At 54.8% G+C, this 19,652-nt stretch overlaps 1 long non-coding RNA gene across 3 annotated transcripts; it reads left to right on the top strand.

The window, feature by feature from the left end:
• The first annotated feature begins 9,836 nt into the window (after nucleotides 1-9,836).
• LOC139585423 (uncharacterized) lies at nucleotides 9,837-14,271 on the top strand. Of its 3 annotated transcripts, XR_011677072.1 has the most exons (5): nucleotides 9,839-10,201; nucleotides 10,724-10,788; nucleotides 11,406-11,469; nucleotides 11,723-13,090; nucleotides 13,514-14,271. It is a non-coding gene; the product is annotated as an uncharacterized lncRNA (long non-coding RNA). The 3 variants fall into 3 exon arrangements; XR_011677070.1 differs by having other exon boundaries at nucleotides 9,837-10,201; nucleotides 11,406-13,090; XR_011677071.1 differs by lacking the exon at nucleotides 10,724-10,788 and having other exon boundaries at nucleotides 11,406-13,090.
• Nucleotides 14,272-19,652: the final 5,381 nt, after the last annotated feature.

Below are 19,652 nucleotides of genomic sequence, written 5' to 3'. Positions count from 1 at the left end.
CTTCTCTCAAAGGTCAGCTGAATCAGTATGCTGAGGCAGGATGGGCTCTCATCTTCCCTCAGGGCTTGAAGAGCTGGAAGAGAGAGGAACAGAGCCACGCGCAGAGGCCAGATTGAGGGAATCCAAGGAAAGCCTTCTGCCAGGGCCATCCCAGCCGGCTCTTGCCATGGCTTCGGCCGGAAGGTGCTGGCCACGCATCGCCCACGTTTCCCTGACAGCTCTCCGGGCTCTGCCCCCGCCGCCCCTCGTCCGCACGGGGAGCAGAGCCCTCCGCAGCCCGGGCACGGATTGTAGCTCCGGGGCCAGGGTGCCCTGACTCACCCTCGCTGAGGATCTGGAGCTCCTCCTTCTGTCCCTTCACGAGCACTCCGGCCAGCCCTGGCAAGACAGAGCCCGTGGCGGCGCCAGGCGGCACAGCTGCCCGGCACGGGCGCTGCCAGCCCTGCGGCCGCACGCCCTCCTGCCCCGGCAGGGCTCCTGCCGGCCCCTGGCGCACGCTGCCGCCCGAGGGCACGGCTGGCTGCGGGAGGGCGGCGGCAGCGCCGAGGGCGGCCGGGGCTGCAGCGGCCCGGGCGCGGCTCCCGCTGCCGCCGGGGCAGCAGCCGGGCCGGGGGCGGGGAGGGGCGCCGGGCTCGGGGCTCACCGATGATCCCGACGGCCGCCTCTCGCACGCGCCTCTGCGGGCTCCGCAGGCGCGGCAGCGCCCAGCGCAGCTGCTCGGCCGCTCGGCTCTCGTCCTGCAGCAGCTGCGGGGAGCGCCGGCAGGAAAGGCTCGGCGCGGGCTCTGCCCCTCGGCCGGGCGTTCCCCGCGCCCAGCAGCGGCCGAGCCGGCCCGCACGGCCCAGGCCAGGGAGCGGCGTGGGGGGCGCGGGCTGGCGGGCCCGGCTGCGGCGCTGGGCAGGGCCACAGCTGCCAGCCCCCCGCACCGAGCACCGGGGCTAGGGGGCTTCTCCAGCCTGCGGCTGGGGATCCCGGGCTGTCCTTACCAGGCGCTCGGCGAACTGCATCCGCTGCCCCTTCATCAGCAGCTCCTCGAGGTCCCTCCTCCCCAGGAAGCGTGCCGCACGAAGCAGGGCTTCGCGAGAGGCCTGGAGAGCATCAGAGAGCCGCAGGTGGCACCAGAGCCCGGGGCACGGGAGCCGCGTCCCTGTGCCAAGGCCAGGGGAGGCTGGAGCCCACCAGGCGCCGGGGCAGGAGGTGGCCGAGCCCCCTGCCAGGGATGCGGCAGCATCACGCAAGACCTCACCTTGGCCACGTGCAGGTTCTCGTCGTGCCAGTGCAAGAAGAGAGGCAGCAGGCTCTGGCTCACGATTGTCGTGAGAGGATATTCCCCCTCTTCCATTACCAGCTCCATCACCTTCCAGAAGAGCTGAATGGAGAGCAGCCGCACGTGGCTGTTGTCCTGGAAGGATAGGAAAAGTCCTAAGCCCCAGCTACTCCAGGCCCATTGGGGCTAAGGCCCAAAACTGCACAGGGCACAAAGGTTCCAGGCAGCGTCCAGTGCCCTTGGCTGGGGGCACAGAGCCTTACATTCTCACAGTGTTGCAGGAGGGGCTCAGCCAGCTTCATGGTGGTGACGCTGGGTGGCTTGAGCTCTTTGTCCTGGAGCATATCCCTGAGCCCACAGAGGGTCATGCAGACCATCTCTGCATCTGGATCAGCCAGCTGCTCCACCAGGTGTTGATAGAGGCCGCGTATTCCTCCGCCCTGTGTGCAAGACCAGACTGTGCTGTGAAGCCGTGACTGGCCGCAGCACCAACAGCTGCTTGGGGCACTCAGGCAGCTGAAAGCTGAAGCGGGAGGCAAGAGAGCTGGGAGCAGCTGCCTCTACTGCCAAAGGCAGCCAAGCCCAGAGCTATGCATTGCCCAGCCCCACGCTGCTGCCAGTGGGGCTTCAGCCACTGCCCCCTTCTCACCAGCGAGGGCTCCTTGCCGAGCACCACGAGGCCTCTGAGCACCAGGCGCAGCCTGTCCCTGCACTCGCTGGGCAGGTGCCTGGATACCACCAAGAGGGCACTGGGACCGTGTTTGCTCAGGTCCAGACACTCCAGGAGCTGAAAGGCACAGGAGGGCAGTGCCAGGGGAGCCGGCCGGCAGGAGCCCGGAGCAGCACGGCGCTGGGCCCAGGCAGCAGCAGCGGGCACGGGCAGCGTCTCAGGCGGCTGCAGCTACCAGAGGCCAGAGAGCTGGGAGGCAGCTCAGCCAGGCAGCGCTGGCCATCAGGCTCACCTCCACAAAGAATGCCAGGGCAGGCAGATGCCAGCGGGGCTGCTTCCCGATTTGCAGGCTGAGCAGGTGCGAGGCCATGAAGGGACACAAGGGGCTCAAGCCACGGCGCATCTCCCTGGCAGGGAAAAAAGGCACCAAGGCCCTGAGCCTCCCAGGGTGGGCAAACCTCTCCCAGGAGTGACTCCCAGAGGTCTGATCTTTGCCCAGCACTCTGCAAGGGCACATGGGCCCCTTGGGAGGTGGCTGCTCCTGGGCATCCTCCTCTCCCAACCTCTTCCAGTCTGCTCGGCCCTCCCTCGGTGACAAGGCCCTCTCGCTTACAACCCCGGCGACTGTGTGGGGCACTCTGGGCAGGGGGCACAAATGCTGGCGGTGGTGATGGGAAGTAGGGGATCTCACCTGGCCAGCAGACCCGCTGCATAGTGCTGGGTGTCGGTACAGAGCAGCTTCTCCCAGACCTGCTTGTGCTCCAGAGCCACCAGCTTGTTGTCAAAGCCCAGGCGGGAGAGCAGAGCCTTCATGGTCTGCACTGCAAACCTGCGTGCCGAGCAAAGGCCAGGTCACTCTGGAAGCGCTGGCCCTGGCCATGAGGGCGTGGGAAGGAAAGGGCGACTGGCACCTGTTGGGGTGGCAGGGAAGGCCGTGTTCCTCCTGGCACGCTCTCCAGAAGCTGCGGGTCTCAACATCCTCTGGCATCCGCTCTGTGCTGGTGACAATTTGCAGGAGCAGAGCCACGAAGAGTTGGGGAGAATGGAGGAGAATTGCATAGTGCCACTCGCACATGGGGGCAATCCTCCACAGCGCCAGAGTTGCCTGCAAGAGACAAAGCAGCCCGAGGCAGCGCTCAGTGCCAGGGTGTCCATGAGGCAGGGCCCGAGGGGAGACGCAGGGGGAGCACCCGGCTTGCTGCCCCTAGGCCAGCTTTCAGCCCAGGCAGGGAGCCGCAGGGTGGGGAGAGCACGGAGAGCTGCTGGAGAGGCGACCTGGAGGGCCAGCGTAGGCCAGCTCCAGAAACTCACAGCCAGGGCAAGGACAGCCTCGTTGTCCCCGCTGCAGAAGAAGCTGCCGTACGCTGGCTGCTCCTCTATGGCAGAGAGCAGCGCTGGAAGCACCTCCTGGGCGGCCACTTCCGACGTACCGACGGCTCTCCACATCAGCGCGGCCGCTCTGTGGGAGCAGAGCTGTGTGTCAGCACCGTGCCCCGTGCGGCTGCGTGGGGCCGGGTGACAGAGCCCCGGTGCCCTGAGGGGCAGGGAGGGAGCGTGGCAGCAGGCTCAGGAAACAGAGGGGCCCGAGGCTCCCACAGTTCTCCGCCTGTCTGGCAGACTCCGCTGGACAGGCTGTACAGGGCCAGGAGCCCTACGGGCCAGTGAGCACCGAGCTCTCGAGGCACCTGTGCCCCGTACCTGTCACACGTTGGGGCACAGGACAGGAGGCTCATCACCACTTGAGCAGGGTGTTCTTCAGCCAGGCTCAGAATCTCCATTTGCAGCCCAGCGTCCACGGTGACACGGGACGTGAGTCTCTGAAGAATGTCCCTGACCATGGCTAGCACCTGGAGGAGGCGGCATGGGGAAGACTTGGAGTGCTGTCCAAGGGAGCAACTTCCCCAGCTTCCCCCAAGAAGTGCTTGCCTTCCCACCCCACTGTGATGGCCTCAAAGGCTGAGGGGCCCAGCAGATGTAGCTTGAGGGGCCACGTGATCCTAGGATGACTTCAGCCCTGGCCCCAGGCTGCTTACCTGCTCTGGAGAAGAAGCACCCTTCTGGAAAACCTCCAGAGTGGGTGCAGGAGTCCCGGTCAGTGTGGGCATGGCCCGAGTCTCTGGCATGCCCTGAGCCTGGCTGTCTGTGGTGGCCATGTCCTCAGTCAGGGCCATGTCAGCCTCCTCCCAGCCGTCCTCATCTGTTTCCCAGTCAGAGCTTGCTGCGAGGTCAGAGGACGCTGAGCTGGCAGCAGCCTCTGCCCGCAGCTCGCCGGGCCTGCAGTCGGGCTGGGCCGGGCCCTCAGTGGCAGTGCCGCCGGTCTTTGTGCGACGAAGGCGCAGGAGCCTCCGCAGTGTCTGCAGCAGAAGGAAGGGCGGGAAGAGAGGGACGTTCCATGGCCTGCTCCAAGTACGGGGCTCGGCCAGGCAGTGCCAGCAGGCCCAGACCAGGTGGGGACGGCCGCAGGTACCTGCGCTGCTCTGCGGAAGCGGCCACGGGTGGGCTTCTGCTCTTGAGTTCGGTCCTTGGCTGCATCTGCCAAAGAGCGAGTGCAGCCAGAGCTGAGGGGCCGCGGGAGAGGCCGGAGAACACAGCCCAGCCCTGCGCTTCCCAGGCAGGGAGAGCCCCCCGGGTGCCCAGGGGACGGAGCACGGCCATCGGGGCAGGCAGCTCCGGCCCCTGTCCCATCCTGTCCATGGGCATGTCCATAGGGATGGACATGATGGGATGGGATGGGATGGGATGGGATGGGATGGGATGGGATGGGATGGGATGGGATGGGATGGGATGGGATGGTGCCAGACCGGCTGCAGGCACCTGCCCTGCGGCCCAGCTCCGCCACTCACCGTCCTGCAGCGGCTGCAACTGCTCCGGCTCTGCAGGCTCCTGCGCTGGGGCAGCTGCAGGGCCTTTGCTTTTCTTGCCTCGAAGCCCCTTGAACAGGCCGAGCAGTCTGCCCGCCATCCCACTGTCTGACCTCGAGGGCACCTTCAAGACAGATGCCCCGTCAAAGGTCCGAGTCAGTGAGCGCCGCAGTCCTGCCTTGCAGGTACCTGCAACAGAGGAGCCTCAGGAGGATTACAGGACAGCAAGTCCTGCACTCTGTTCTCGAGGGCTCCTGCCACAATGACAGGAGACTCCTGGTGAACGATGGAGGTCACCAAGTCCCACGGCCTGGCCACGAGGGCACCGGCCACAGGGATGGGAGATGCCTCGGAAAAGCTCCGAGTCACCGAGTCCCGAGGTCTGGCCGCGAGGCCAGCCGCAGGAGGAACGCCTCGGAAAAGCTCCGGGTCAGCAAGGAATGAGCCGGCTGTGCGGGGACGCCTCACAGCACCGCTCTGTCCCGTCCTCTCCCGTCGCGTGCACCGAGCACTGTGGCGTGGCCGTGGCAACGGCAGAGCCTATGTCAGCGCGTGTCACAAAGGGCTGCTCGGACACCCCATCCCTCTCGGGACTCCGCTGCACCGTGTCACAAAGGGCCCTTGGACACGCTGCCACGTGCCCTGGGGCTGCCCCCTCCCCACCCAAGGTGCCCCTGGTTAGATGGAATCCATTGCCCCAAGTGTCTGATGCAGCCCCAGACACACCAAGCCTGGCCAAGTGCTCAGGAAAGGACTCTCCATGGTGCCCGCACAGCCCAGCTCGGTGCCAGCCCTGGAGCAGAGCAGTTTCCAGCAAGCAAGAGGCAAACGCATCTTGCTAAGAGTTCAAACACACCAGATAGGGAAGATACCATTAATGTGTGCATAAAGGCCTTTGAATTCACAGCTCTCTGAGAGATATTTCGGGCTCTCGGCTGGACAGAGATGATCCAGCTCTGTCCTGTGCTCAAAGGCGGGGAACACACCCTGCCACCGGTGCTTGGCTTGGTCTCCGCAGGCCCAGGCAGATGCCAAAGCTGCTCTTCACAGCCTTCTTCCTTCCCACACCCCTCTGCCAAGGGCAAAGGGGCCTCAAGGACGGAAAGGAGCACAGGGAGCCAAAGGGAGACGGCTCACTACCTCACTGGGGCTCCTGGGGAAGCACTTTGCTTGAGAAGCAAGCCCCTCTCTTCCAAAAGCATTTCCCCAAATGCCTACATTGCCCAGGGAACACCAACACACACTTAAGAAACCCTGGCAAGGCTGAATTACTTCTGCTCCTTGCAGCACAGGCACTCCTGCTGGAGCTCATCTTCCTTGCCCCGAGTCTGTTTCCACGTGTCCCTTGTGGCACGCAGCCCCGCGCCCCCTATAAACAAGAGCTGCCTGCTGCCTCTTGACATGCCTGAGCTCCTGCCCGCGCTCAGGGCAGCAAAACCAGGCTGTTCCCAGCCAGGGAGCAGAGCCCCGTCCCGCAGGAGGCTCCTCTGAGCCCCTTCCCCACTGTGCACGCAGAACTTCTGCCTGCCTGCCCAGAACGCTCTTGGCACAGCAGAGCACAAGCTGGCCGCCTCTGGGCTCGGCACAGCCCAAGCACAGGTGCAGGAAGACACAGCGGCTGTTTTGCAGCCATGCCCCAGAGAGATGGGAAGGGGCCCTGCCTCTGGTCTCGCTTGGTTGGGTTTCTGACTGGCTCTGAGGCAGGGGCTGCAATGCCTCGCTTGTGGGGAGACCAGAGCCGCCGGAACCGCAGCCAGCGTGCAGGCACTGCCTCCGAATCTCAGCCACTCCCTGCTGCTGCTGCTGCTGCTGCTGCTCCATTTGCATTTAGGCACACCCAAAGCTCACTGCTAGGCCATGATGGTCTCTGGTTCTGCCCTCTTCCTGTCCCTGTGTAGGGATGGAGCATTGCGGTGCTTTCAGGAAGCTCTTTGTGAAACCTTCCGGCGTTGCAAGCTCCTTTGCCCTCGCTGGATGCTTGCACTGGAATCCCTCACAGCTGGGATCAGAGCAAACTCAAATTGGCTCTTCTAAAACCCAGGGTCCTTGTCCCCTTCAGCGTGCTCAGCACAACCTTGAACTCCACAGGGCTGTGCAACTGGAGCAGCAGGACAGGGACCTTTGCAGCCTGAGCTGCCCTTGTTCCTCTCTGTCCCTGCACAGAACGCAGCGGGGAGGAGAACGGCAGCAGGGCCCTGCACGTGCCCGGGCTCAGGTTTTGTGTCCCTTCAGCTCCACGGAGACGCGGCTCAAGTGAAAAACCCAAACTGTTTATTAAGGGAAAGCAGAGGGAAGGGGTGAGCTGGGAGATAAAAAAAGGGAGTGGGCAGGGCCTGAGGGCTGCAGGGAGGGAGCTGCCAACAGGGAGAGAGATGGCAGGAGCTCCTGGAGCTTCCCACAGGCTCAGCTCTGAGCAGCAAGAGCTGTGCCTGGAGCTCCAGCTGGTCCATCCTGCTCTGCAGGTGCCCCCATCTTCAGTGGGAACTGGAAATCGCCAATGGACGCCGGTGCATCTGATCCAGCAGATGAACAAAGTCCTGCAGATCTTCTCTCAAAGGTCAGCTGAATCAGTATGCTGAGGCAGGATGGGCTCTCATCTTCCCTCAGGGCTTGAAGAGCTGGAAGAGAGAGGAACAGAGCCACGCGCAGAGGCCAGATTGAGGGAATCCAAGGAAAGCCTTCTGCCAGGGCCATCCCAGCCGGCTCTTGCCATGGCTTCGGCCGGAAGGTGCTGGCCACGCATCGCCCACGTTTCCCTGACAGCTCTCCGGGCTCTGCCCCCGCCGCCCCTCGTCCGCACGGGGAGCAGAGCCCTCCGCAGCCCGGGCACGGATTGTAGCTCCGGGGCCAGGGTGCCCTGACTCACCCTCGCTGAGGATCTGGAGCTCCTCCTTCTGTCCCTTCACGAGCACTCCGGCCAGCCCTGGCAAGACAGAGCCCGTGGCGGCGCCAGGCGGCACAGCTGCCCGGCACGGGCGCTGCCAGCCCTGCGGCCGCACGCCCTCCTGCCCCGGCAGGGCTCCTGCCGGCCCCTGGCGCACGCTGCCGCCCGAGGGCACGGCTGGCTGCGGGAGGGCGGCGGCAGCGCCGAGGGCGGCCGGGGCTGCAGCGGCCCGGGCGCGGCTCCCGCTGCCGCCGGGGCAGCAGCCGGGCCGGGGGCGGGGAGGGGCGCCGGGCTCGGGGCTCACCGATGATCCCGACGGCCGCCTCTCGCACGCGCCTCTGCGGGCTCCGCAGGCGCGGCAGCGCCCAGCGCAGCTGCTCGGCCGCTCGGCTCTCGTCCTGCAGCAGCTGCGGGGAGCGCCGGCAGGAAAGGCTCGGCGCGGGCTCTGCCCCTCGGCCGGGCGTTCCCCGCGCCCAGCAGCGGCCGAGCCGGCCCGCACGGCCCAGGCCAGGGAGCGGCGTGGGGGGCGCGGGCTGGCGGGCCCGGCTGCGGCGCTGGGCAGGGCCACAGCTGCCAGCCCCCCGCACCGAGCACCGGGGCTAGGGGGCTTCTCCAGCCTGCGGCTGGGGATCCCGGGCTGTCCTTACCAGGCGCTCGGCGAACTGCATCCGCTGCCCCTTCATCAGCAGCTCCTCGAGGTCCCTCCTCCCCAGGAAGAAAAATTATATAATTATAACAGTAAACATAAATATGGAAAATAGATAAATACAAAAATCTATACTATATAGTATATTATTGTAACATAATAGATATAAGTTATAATGTATTATACATATACAAAGGTATTTAAATATAGATTGTAAATATAAAAATATTAAATATACTTTTAAATAATTTTGGGATGTTTGCTTTTTTGTAGGTTCTGGGCTGGGTTTTTTTAAATAATATAAATGTAAATAATATAAAAATATAAATCCAAATATACAAATATATAATTTTTATTCTGATATCTATAAATACCTATTATAAGTAAATATAAGTAATAGAAATATATAATATAAAAATTGTATATCCGATATTCTATTAAAGGGTATTCTCTATAATATATATAATATCTATAAATAAAATTAATTAAGAATATTAATGTAAATGTGAGTAATATGATGAGATGTAACATAGAATATAAATAACATTATCCGGAAATATAAATTATAAATATAAATGTGAATATGATATGAAAAAAATATGTAAATATAGTTTAAAAGAAAGGGGGTTTATTTATATTCTAATTATAGAAATATATAAACAAGATATAAAAATATAGATATAGAAATTTAAAACATAAATAAATGTCAATAATAGGAAGAGGTGTAATATAGAACACGAATAACACTATACATTAGTATACGTTTTAAATGTAAATGTGAATATAAATATGAAAAGTATAATTAAAAAATTAAAATACATTTTAAAAGAAAGGGCTTCATTTGGCTTTATTTGGGTAGAGGCAGGGGCTTTATTTTAAATAATGTAAGTGTTACAGAAGTAAAAATCATAACACAGAAATATATAATCAATATATGAAGATATGTATAAAAATATATAAATAAATCTAAGTAATAGAAATAGATGTAATATAGAATATAAATTTATATCTAAATAGAAAATTATAAATATGAATGTATAAATAAACGTTATACATCAATATAACGTACAAATATAAATGTGTATATAAATATGAAAAATATAAACATAAAATATATTTAAATATTGATTAAAAGAAAGGGTTGGGAACTTTTTGGTTTTTGGTTCTTATTGGTTTAGAGGCAGGGTTTGTTGGTTTTTTTTCCCGGCTGTTTTGGGGCATTTATTTCAGAGGAGTTTTTGGAGGGGATCGCCCCTGCCGCCTTCCCTGCCCGCATTCCCCCCAGGCAGCCCGGGCTGGGGTGGGCGCAGTGCTGCCCCCTTGTGGGCACAGCGCGGTACTGCAGCCCGCCACCGACAGGCAGCCGAGAGGCCGCCATCTTAGGAGTGGCGTGTCGCGGATGTCGTGGACTCGATTGACCTTCTCAAGGTGGCGGCCAAAAGGGCGGGAAAATCACAGCCCTGGTAAGTCTGCTGCCCTGTGGCCAGAGAGCGGTACTGCAGTCCCCCGAGCCAGCGCCCTGCCCCTGGCCGCTGGGTGCCGGGGGCGGGGGAAGGACGCGGCTGCCGAGCGAGGCAAGGGCGCGGGGCCGGGTTCGGGGGCGGCAGAGGCGCGGTCGCAGCGCTCCGCGGGTCGGGGGCAGCGAGCGGGGACGGGCGAGCGGCTGCGGAGGCGGCTTCGCGGCGTGCTCAGCCTTGCGAGCAGAGAGCGCTGCGATATCGCTGGCATGACACGGCTGCTGAGTGCCTCAGTGCTCGTGGCTCTTTCTTCCACGCAAACAGATGGAGCGGCATCGCTGAGCAGTAAAACACAGCGATGGCCCGGAGAATGGCGAGCGCAAGGAGCGCCGGGCAGGATCCTTCTGATGGCACAGGTGCGATCGGCAAACTCAGCCCCTTGTGCCCCTGCCCTCCCGACCCCCAGGGGAAATGCTCTCCAGCCTCGAGCTGCTGAGAGACAAAACGTGTGATTTGACACTAGGGTCCGGAAAAGGTTTCCGTTTAGATTAGCAAATGCCTCAATTGTTCTTGGTTACATCCTAGGATCGGTTTTAGGCAGTGACTTTCTACCGCTTGTCGGATTTTCTTGTGCAATGGTAAGAAAATAGGCAGGTCTGATACTGGTTTCGCTTTTTTTCTACTTCATGTTCCACGTGATGCTTTTATCCAAGCAATTGTTTTAAAGTTCTACTGTAGGCGCTTGTGGTTCACTTTTTTTTCTTTGCAGCACCCGTGACTTTTTTTTTTCTCTAAATCGGCAGTAAATATAGCTGAGTAAAATTACCTTGGCTTTCTTTCTTCATTTTTAACTGAAATGTTTTTATTGATAATCCTATTTGAATATTCAGAAAAAGAGGGTATGTCCTGTAATATATCCTAGCTTTTCTTGTTTACAGGGTACTCAGAAAATATTTTTCCCTTAGAGTCCCACTGAAACATTCTCCGTGCAATCTCCATTAAGGTATGGATTGACAAGTAAGCCATCAGTTTAGATATTTGCCTGTGTACCTTTTCCTGTAATTCAGAGCTTGCGTTCTGTGATTTTTATGATAAATCTATAAAACATGTAAAAATGGTTTTGCAAGTCTTAATCATTGAAGGCAGCAAGAAGTGGTTTTAAAGCCTGTTCTTGACCAGACAAAGGGGAGAAGTGTGAATTTGATGCTGAACTTGTCATTTCTCATTTGACTTGCCTTGAATTATTTAGGAAGAGAGAGAACTAGAAAAAGAGAGAAATAGAATTGGTTCTTGAGCCCTCCTAAAATGCTCCCCGTGATTCCGTGTGGAGCCAAAGTGAAGGGTGATGGAACAGAGCCCCTGTGCTTTAGAAGGAAATCAATTTCAACCTGATCTCCACCCTGAGTCTCCCTAATTTCTGTTTTTAAAATGCAAACTAAGTTTAGGAAGTGTTGGGAGTTAGTATTTTGGGGAAGAAATGGCAGTTGCACAAACCGTTCCATTTCCCAGAGGCTCTGGGAACGATTCATTTTGTAAGCGCTGTAACTGCAATCGGTTGGTGGTTCAGGGTTGAAATGTGCACTTGCCCTCCTATAAAGCACTCGTTCATTTGCATTTCAGTGCTAGGAGTCTTGATAAATTGGAGAAGAGCCCAAGAGACATTTTTCATCCTGAGATACAAAAGGTAGGAAGTGACTTTTTTTTGTTTGGTTCTTTTTCTTTATGATTTCCTGGAAATAGAAGTAATTAAGTATAGATACTACTGGTTTGTTTCTTCCGGTAGCTAATAATAATAATAATAATAATCTAATACTACTTAAACTGTCTTTATCTATTGAACTGGCCATTTCAATTCCAAACTTCTAAACACCAATAAAACCATCATCCTTGTAGAATCTTTAATAGGAGGGGGCTAAAGATGCTGTTTTTGTTGACAGGATTTATTGGTTCTTGAAGGGCAAGAGGTGAGTACAAGCCTAACTACTTCTAGCTCACAGACCCGTCCGGTGAATACGGCTTTGTATTTGGATGGGCTTTTGATGACTTCTAAATCAATTGCTCATTACAGTAAAAATAAGTAATGTTTTTTTGAACCTGACAGCAAAAATAACTTGAAGCACCAACTTAATAATAACAGATCACCAATCTAAGTTAATGATTTTATGCTATACTATCAAAGTTTAAAGGTAAATTATTGTGTAGTAGGAGATGGTATAAAATGTATGTTCTAACGTGTAGGATGTAGGCAAAGATTAGAGGAAACAAATTTTTATGTCTTCTGTTTGGCTGTTTACCAAATAATATTTGGTTTTATTTTCCAGGGATCGGTGAATTTTAAATTTGGAGTCCTCTATGCTAAGGATGGTCAGCTTACAGGTGATGAAATGTTCAGTAATGGTGACTTTTCCACCTTCTCCTTAATTGTTTTGCTCATCTGAAAAAAAAAAAAAAAGGCAAGTTAAAAAAAAAAGGTATGTTTATTATTTGTTACCCTGTTCTGTCCGTTTCCTCAGTATTTGCTGGAGCTCTGCTTACCCAAGCTTTGGGTAAAACACGCTTTGGGTTCCTTCTGTCCCACTGGGTGTTGCCCAGTTTGGTTGCATCTGGTGAAATTCACCCTGAGCCCTTACAGAACCAGCTCAAACCACGTGAGAGCCATTCGCAGCTCTCTCAGGACACCCGGAGGAGGATGGGTGACGTTTCTGAGCATCTGGCAAGTGTACTTCTATCAAAACTCGGCCTGTGCAATTTCTGGGGAAAACCCTTCTGTATATCCTGAAGGGTTCCTCAAAGTCTGTTGAGGATCCAGTTAGCAGTTGCTCACCTGGCTGGTTCCAGCTCCTCAAGTTAACACTTGTACTCTTGCCCTGTAGTTTAGATCTATTGTAGTTTTGGTATTTTGCAAGATTTGACGTCTTTGGAAAATAACGTGCATTTCACTCTTTGGAACCTCTCGGATCATTCTTTGGTGCAGCACCACCTAATGGGACACTTGGCTGCTGTGCTGAAGGGCTTGGTTACTGGAATTGTAAATCCCGGAGAGTTTGTAAGTCCTCTGTCCCCAGGGAGGCGTCACGCTTTGTTCACCGTTGCTCTGTTTGTCGGGTGCTGCTTCTCGTCGGAGGTATTAACTTCAAACTGCCCTGTTCTTTTTTGAACTTTTTTTCCTGGTTCTCTCCGTAGGGCAGGGAAGGACTCTCGTATCCCGGTCGTCAGACTCAGCGCTGCCCAAGAAGATAGAGAGACTGTAAAAATCATAAGAAGCAAATAGGACTGCAGAGGAAACAAACTGGAGAGAACAAAAGGTGATATTGTTCTCCTTAGCCTGGATTAGAAACATCCACTGCGCTTTGATGCCGCTGCCTGCCAGGGGCTTGTTAGGTCTCTTTAGGCAGGTGTAGGTGTTCACTTGTAGGTTATATTTTTTGGCAAAGGACCATGAGAGAAGTTTATTTATACATCAAAATAAACATTCATCTTATCTGAACATAACCTGTCATCCCCTTTCTGACATTAAGGACTCCTGTATAAATACTTGGGGGGGTTTTCTTTGTCATTTCTGAATGGTTCCATTTTGGTTCCATCTACGTGCTGGATACTTGAACAAGTCTGAGGTAGTTTAATTGCATACCGCTTCCTTGAAATTCTGTTGGTCTCTGCTTGGAACCCTTCTTGTACTGCTTAATGAAAGACTTCTGATGGTGTTTTCTTGCCTGTTTGTGTTTAAGGTCGTGCTCTGATGCATTTACAGAAGCCATGGCAGGAGAGAGTCAGCTGCTGGAGAAGAGGAGACAGTATTATCCCTGTGCAGCACAGAACTGTGCCACTGCTGTGTCATCAGCTGTGTCTGCACTGAAAGTAGCCACCTTCACTTGTAGGTAGCTCCTTGGTGCTTTAGGACACGCTGAGGGATTTATTCCTTTTGGGATCCACGATGAGGATTCCCAAGAGAGGTAGTAGTAATAAGGTCTGAGATTGGAAAAAAGCCTGTGTCCTTGGAATGTTGTTGTTGTCGTCAAAAGTTAATTTTTCCTTCTTTCTTAGCCAGTAGTCAGCTTTTTGCTTTATTTTTTGTGGTATCAGTATTTGATTGTTTAAAAAATCGCTTCAAAATAACTGCAGTGGCTGGCCACCAGGACCTTGTTCAGATTTGCCTATTTGCTTGTAGCTAAAACGTTTCCATATTGTTTATCATTCTGTTTAAGAAACTGCTGCCCAGTCAACTAAGAACTGAACATCTATCTGTCTAGGACATGGGGAGAGGATTTAGGTCATGTCTTTGTTTCCAGAAAAAAGTTCCAGTGTAGTTTCTAACTAGAGGAAAAGGGGGGGGTGAAGACTCGGGGCTCTGATGCCGTTGGGGGCACCCCGAGGTGCCCAGGAGAGGGAGCCCCACTGCGGTGCAGGAGCAGGTATGTTATCACGTACTAGAGAGCAAATTATAAATAGAAATATGAAAATTATAAATATAAAAATATTTTTTAAATAGTTAAAGAAAGCGTGTTTTTTACTTGTCAATAGGCAGGGTTTTGTTTTGATGATAAAAATTATAAATACAAAGAATATGAAGGTAGAAATCTAAGTCTAGAAATATATCATAAATACATACAGATAAAGTTTAAAACTAGAAGAAAAAATCAGTTGCAGCAGTAGATATGATGCATAATATAAATAATAATTTAAATACATGTCTAGAATTTTATAGATATTATAATTATTAATAGATTGCATCAAAAGAAACTATAAATATAAATGTGAGTATAACTATACAAAGTATAAAAATATTTCGATATCATTTAAAAGAAGGTGTTTTCTTGTATTTATTTGGTTAGAGATGGGGTTTTTATTTGGATTAATAGAAGTATTCTAGAAATATAAATCTAACTATAGAAAGATACAATCAATAGAGAAAGATATTTTTAAAAACACAACCGAACGACGCCGCCTTCGGGGGAATCGCACGAGCTCGGCCGAAGCAAGGCGAGAGCGGCCGACCCTGACGGCCTCGAGCGAACCGAGGCGAGGCTTCCGAGGCTGCCTGAAGCGAAGCGAGCCGAGCTCAGGCGAAGCTCTCGTGCGCGCTGCTTAGCGCCAGTGCGCTCCCAGCCTAATGAGCTCCTGCCCGAGCCCGCGCTCCCGGTCGTGTCCGCGCCATGGCCGGGCCGCCCGCGGGACGCGGCAGCGGGAGAGCGCCGAGCCGGGCGATCTGAACGGGAGGCGGCGGCGCTTGCCCGCCCGCCGTCGGGGAGCCGAGGCGAGGCGAGCGGAGCCGAGGCGCGCCGAAGGCACAGAGCGGCTGGGAGTTGGGCCGAAGCGAGGCGAGCTCGGCCGAAGAGGCGAATGCAGGCGCCAAGAGCCGAGTTGAGGCGCCAAGAGCCGACTGGAGCCGAGCGTCTCCGGAGCGAGCCGAGCTCCGCCGAGCGCCGCAGCATCCCGGGCAGGGCGAGGCGCCGGGCCGGGCTCGGGGTGCAGCCGGGGCTCTGGGAGGCTTCCCCGCCTGTCGCTCTCTCTAGCCCTCCTTCCTTCTCCCCGTATTCGCCTTCTCTCGCTCCCTTTCCCCCATTCCCTCTCCCCCCACAAACCTGGCTCCTTCCTGTCCTGTCCCTAGCCCGCTACTCCCTTCTGTTCCCCCTCTCTCCTTCCTCTGCCCAGCCTCCCTGTACCCCCGTCCCGGGCTTTCCCTTCCCGTCCTGCTTTCCTCCACAGCCCGAGCTCCCTCGCCGCCCTTTCTCATGCCCTGCTCTCGCTCCTCTCTTCCCGTGCCCCCTTTCCTTCTTTGCCCCGCAGCCGCGGGGCTCGGGCTGCCGGAGAATAAATCCCCGAGGGCCGGAGCCCGGCGCCCCTGGGCCCTTGCAGGAGTCCCCGCGCGGGGCCGGAGGCTCTCGGCGGATCCCCCCGTGCCGCTCAAGCGGCGCGGCCGACAGCGCCGGAGCTGCGGCTTTGCCGGCATCGCGCTGAGAGCGGCCCCCGCTCCGTGCCGGGCCGTCCCCGCCGTCTGTGCCGCTCCCTCTCTCGCTGCCCCTGGCCCGTGACAGTGAGGCTGGGCAGGAACCTCAACCCTTCTGGGGGCTGCCCCCCCTTTCTTGCTGGGGCCATGTACGTGTGGGAAGGGCTTGGGGGAAGCGCTGCGCTGCTGTCCAGGGCAGTCGGATTCGTTCGGAGCCTTCTTTGGGGGTCAGGGAAAGGCGGGGTGAAGACTCGGGGCTCTGATGCCGTTGGGGGCAGCCCAAGGTGCCCAGGAGAGGGAGCCCCACGGCGGTGCAGGAGCAGGTGGGGGGCGGGCGAGGGGCGGGGGTCACGCTGGGTGCCGTCCCCCAGAGGGACCCAAAGCTGCCACCAAATGCACAGGGAGGGGTGAGTGGGTGTAGGATGCTAAAACCTGGCAAGGCATTCGGTTTTCTAGGTATTGCTAAAGAATAGGAATTGGTCTCTAAACTCAGCTGGGGAGAAACCCTCTCTATGCACTCATTTGTTTACAGGAATGTAGAAGGTTCCGACTGGAGATGCGTAGTAGTTCTGAAGATATTGCCGTGAGGTTTTGATCTAGGAACGGACCGAGCTGTGCCCTGGAACCCTCAGAACAGCTGCAGGGGCTGAAGGCGATAGAAAGGGCTCTCTGGCACCTTTTGCCTCCGTTCTCTGCCAGCGCCCAAAGCGTGTCGCAGTCCCGGAAGAGGCGCTTGTCTTCCAGAGAGCCAAAAGGAAGACGTGTCAAATCCCAGCTCTGCCTTGTGTTTCGTGTGGGTTTTTTACTTCGTATTGATGTCATTCCAGAGAGCAAGGAAAGAAGAAATGTGACCGGGTCCCACTATTACTGTGTGAAGGCTTTTTTTGAAAGGCTGCTGTATTTATATTGTCTTTTTCCACTCCAAGCTTGACTTTTGCCCTCGTTTTTCGAGCTCTGCTGCATTGGGTGTCCCAAGGAGGGCGGGGTTCCTCAGCAGGGCTCTTAGGAGGTGGCGCTGATTCTGCTTTTTCTGAAGGCGTCTCAAAGCGTGCTACCAGAATGACAGTTTTGTGCACTGGAAAGCTTTCCCTCAGTGCCATCAGCGCACGTCCGTGTCTGAATTGTGGAAGCAGACGGACTAAGAAAAGCCAGCCCTCGGAGCAGATTTCTGTTGGCTCTGTGTCTGTGAGAAGCGGGCTGTGTGCTGGATGGGGAGAGGCGCTGTTGGGAAGTGGCATCAGCGCCAGGTGTGAGCTGTGAGGATGATGAGGGGCCGGCTCCTGCCGGGGGGGGGGGGGGTTGCGAGGCTGTTTTAGGGGGAGGCTTCGCCTCAGCTGCTTTTTGCATGGAGCTGCTGAGTAGAGGGGTTCATGGGGGGCTCCCGGGGCTGTCTCATGGAAGGACTGCGAGAGCTTCTCGCAGCGTCTGGGCGAACACCTGGATACGCGCTTGGTACGCGGAGCATCGCTTCAAGGAGGTGCCGAGGGACGAATCTTTGTGCCGGGAAGCAGCAGCCGAACAGGTGAACGCGTGTGGATTTGGAGCGGGGACTTTGGTCCTTTCCCTTTTCAATTTGATCTTGGCAGTCCCCCCTCCCCGGTTCCCCAGGAACAAAACCGGAGCTTGTGAAGACAAATGAAGGAGAGGCAAGCAGCTACTCTCCTAATATTGTCTGTGTTTGAACTGGGGGGGATCCGCTTTCGCTTGCGGTTCGAAGGGTGTTGATTGAAGGAAAACCTGCCTTTTCCTGGCTGTTAGGGGTCTCCCAGGGGTGACAGGGAATCCCTGCGTTCCATTTGAACGGGAATGGGCAAAGTATTGTTGTCATCGGATGGCTTTGATTTGAAGGCAGCCAGCCCATTTTCATCATCCTAAGGTTTAAATGGAGGGGACAGCGCTGGTGTCCCTCCTTTGCAAGGGTTTGAATTGAGGTCAAAATCCCCCTTTCCACATGGCTTGAAGGATTTCATTGGAGGAAAGCCCCTTCTTTTTTGCTCTCCTAGGGGATGAACTTGAAGGGGAGAAGACATTTCTTTGCCCTTGTTGAAGCGAGGTGAGCGCCGCCCGCGGCGTCAGTTTCGGGGTTGAGTTGCGGGAAGCCGCAGCTCTGGCGGCGTTTGCAGGGCTGCAGTCGGGCTGTGCCGCTGCATTTGCGGGCGCTTCTTGTGGCCGCGGCCCGGGCCGGAGCGTTGCCGCTCGGGAGCGCTGCCGGCCCGGGCCGGGCGGGTGCCGAGGCGCGGGGGGAATTTGGCGCGGCAGCGGCGGAGCCGCTTTGCCGGTGCGAGCCGCCGTGCGGAGCCGAGGGCAGCTGGCGCCGGGCCGGCCAAGGGCGGCAGAGGCGGCGCGGGCGCTGCTGCGCCGGCCCAGCCGGTGCCGGCCGCTCTGTCCGCTCCGGGCGCGGGGCTCGGGCGCCGCCGGGGCCCCCCGGGCAGGGGGAGCGGGCGGGGGCGGGGGGGTCTCCGGGGCGGCGCCGCCCCTGCGCGCCGGAGCAGCCGCCGGAGGAGCCGCTTTGCCGCCGGGAGCCGCGCTCCGTCCGGGGCCGGCAGCGCGGGGTTGGGCTGCCGCAAGTTCTTGGGTGTCGCGGTTCGGAGGTGGCTTTGTAGGGATCGATCGCACGGGTTTGTTCTGGTCGCAGTGGGTGTGCGCTAAGGGCTATGGCGTTCTTCCTGACCGGTACGGTCCTCGGTTCAGGTGGTGACGATAAAGGTTTGGTTTGAATTGAGTTCTGTAGTTGGATATTTTTTTTGCCGGGCTATTCTGTTTTTAAAGGCGTGCAATGGTTTCTACGGGTCGTTGCGTGAAGCAGCGGCTCGGATTTTAATTCTGTCGCCGTGGCTTTTATTAGCGTGGGCGTGTAGCGTTTGTTTCGGTGGGTTCGAGGTGGCGTCGTGTAGTTAATAGCAGCGGGGTTTTTAAAATCTCTCTAATTGCGTTTGTGTTTCTCGTCTTCCAGGGCTTTTATTTATTTGGTTTGTTTGATTGTAGTGTATGTTTTATTGTTACGGATAATTTGGTAGATATTGTTAATGGTTACGTTTTTCTTTGGGCTTCGTGTTTATTTCTGGGTGGTATTTTTATTTTGATCGAATGAGGCTCTATGCGTTTATTCTTCAGTTGGGAATAATTTTTTTGTTGTAAATTAAAGTTGATTTGGTTTGGGGGACTTTTGTTTTACAAATGTATTTTCTTTTCTTTTTTTTTTTTTTCTTTGTTTTTTTTTTTTTTTTTTCGTTTCTTGTCGTCCTTTGACGTATTTGGTGGTTGTTGATCAGTTTTATTTTTGGGAACGTGGGTATTTATATGGTGGGTCTTTTTAAGTAGGTTTTTTTTTATTTGGGTAGTTATTTTCTTATTTTTTAGTGGTTGAGATGTTTTGGTTTTTTCTATTTCGTTAATTAGTTCGCTTTCTAAAGTTCTTTTGACAGAGTATTGCTTATTCTTTGAGTTAGTGTAGATGTAGAATTTTGGTTAGTTTTTAAAATAACGTTCAGGGTCAGTGGCACTGATTGGAGTTGAGTGAGTTGGTTTGTTTTTTTTTAGAGGTTTTTGTGATTTGCTGCGTGTGTTTCTCAAGGGTTTTCTTTTCGTTTGGTTCCATTTTTCTGATGTGCTGAGAACTGTTAGTGAAAAGAGTGTTGTGTGTTTTTTTCGGCTGCAGTTGTTTGGCTGGTGGAGGTATCTTGATGATTTTGGAAGACATAGGTGGGAATTCGATGCTGTTTGTTTTGTCATTGTATTTAGGAATTGGATTTTAAATGTAAAATTCTAAGGATAGCTATATTTAAACAAAACAAGTAGATGTGTAGAAATGGGAATATACTTTTATTTTGATCTATTCGATCTATATTTAAAATTTAACAGGTAACATAAGTCATGATATATTCCAATAAGATATTGTATTTTTTAATAGAGTATTGTGT

Source organism: Agelaius tricolor, unplaced genomic scaffold (assembly GCF_023055355.1).
Source record: "Agelaius tricolor isolate 1412-34295 unplaced genomic scaffold, bAgeTri1.0.p SCAF_78, whole genome shotgun sequence".
Taxonomy (NCBI): Eukaryota; Metazoa; Chordata; class Aves; order Passeriformes; family Icteridae; genus Agelaius; species Agelaius tricolor.
The sequence above is the reverse complement of the archived record's forward strand: the minus strand, read 5'-3'. Positions and strand labels throughout refer to the sequence as shown.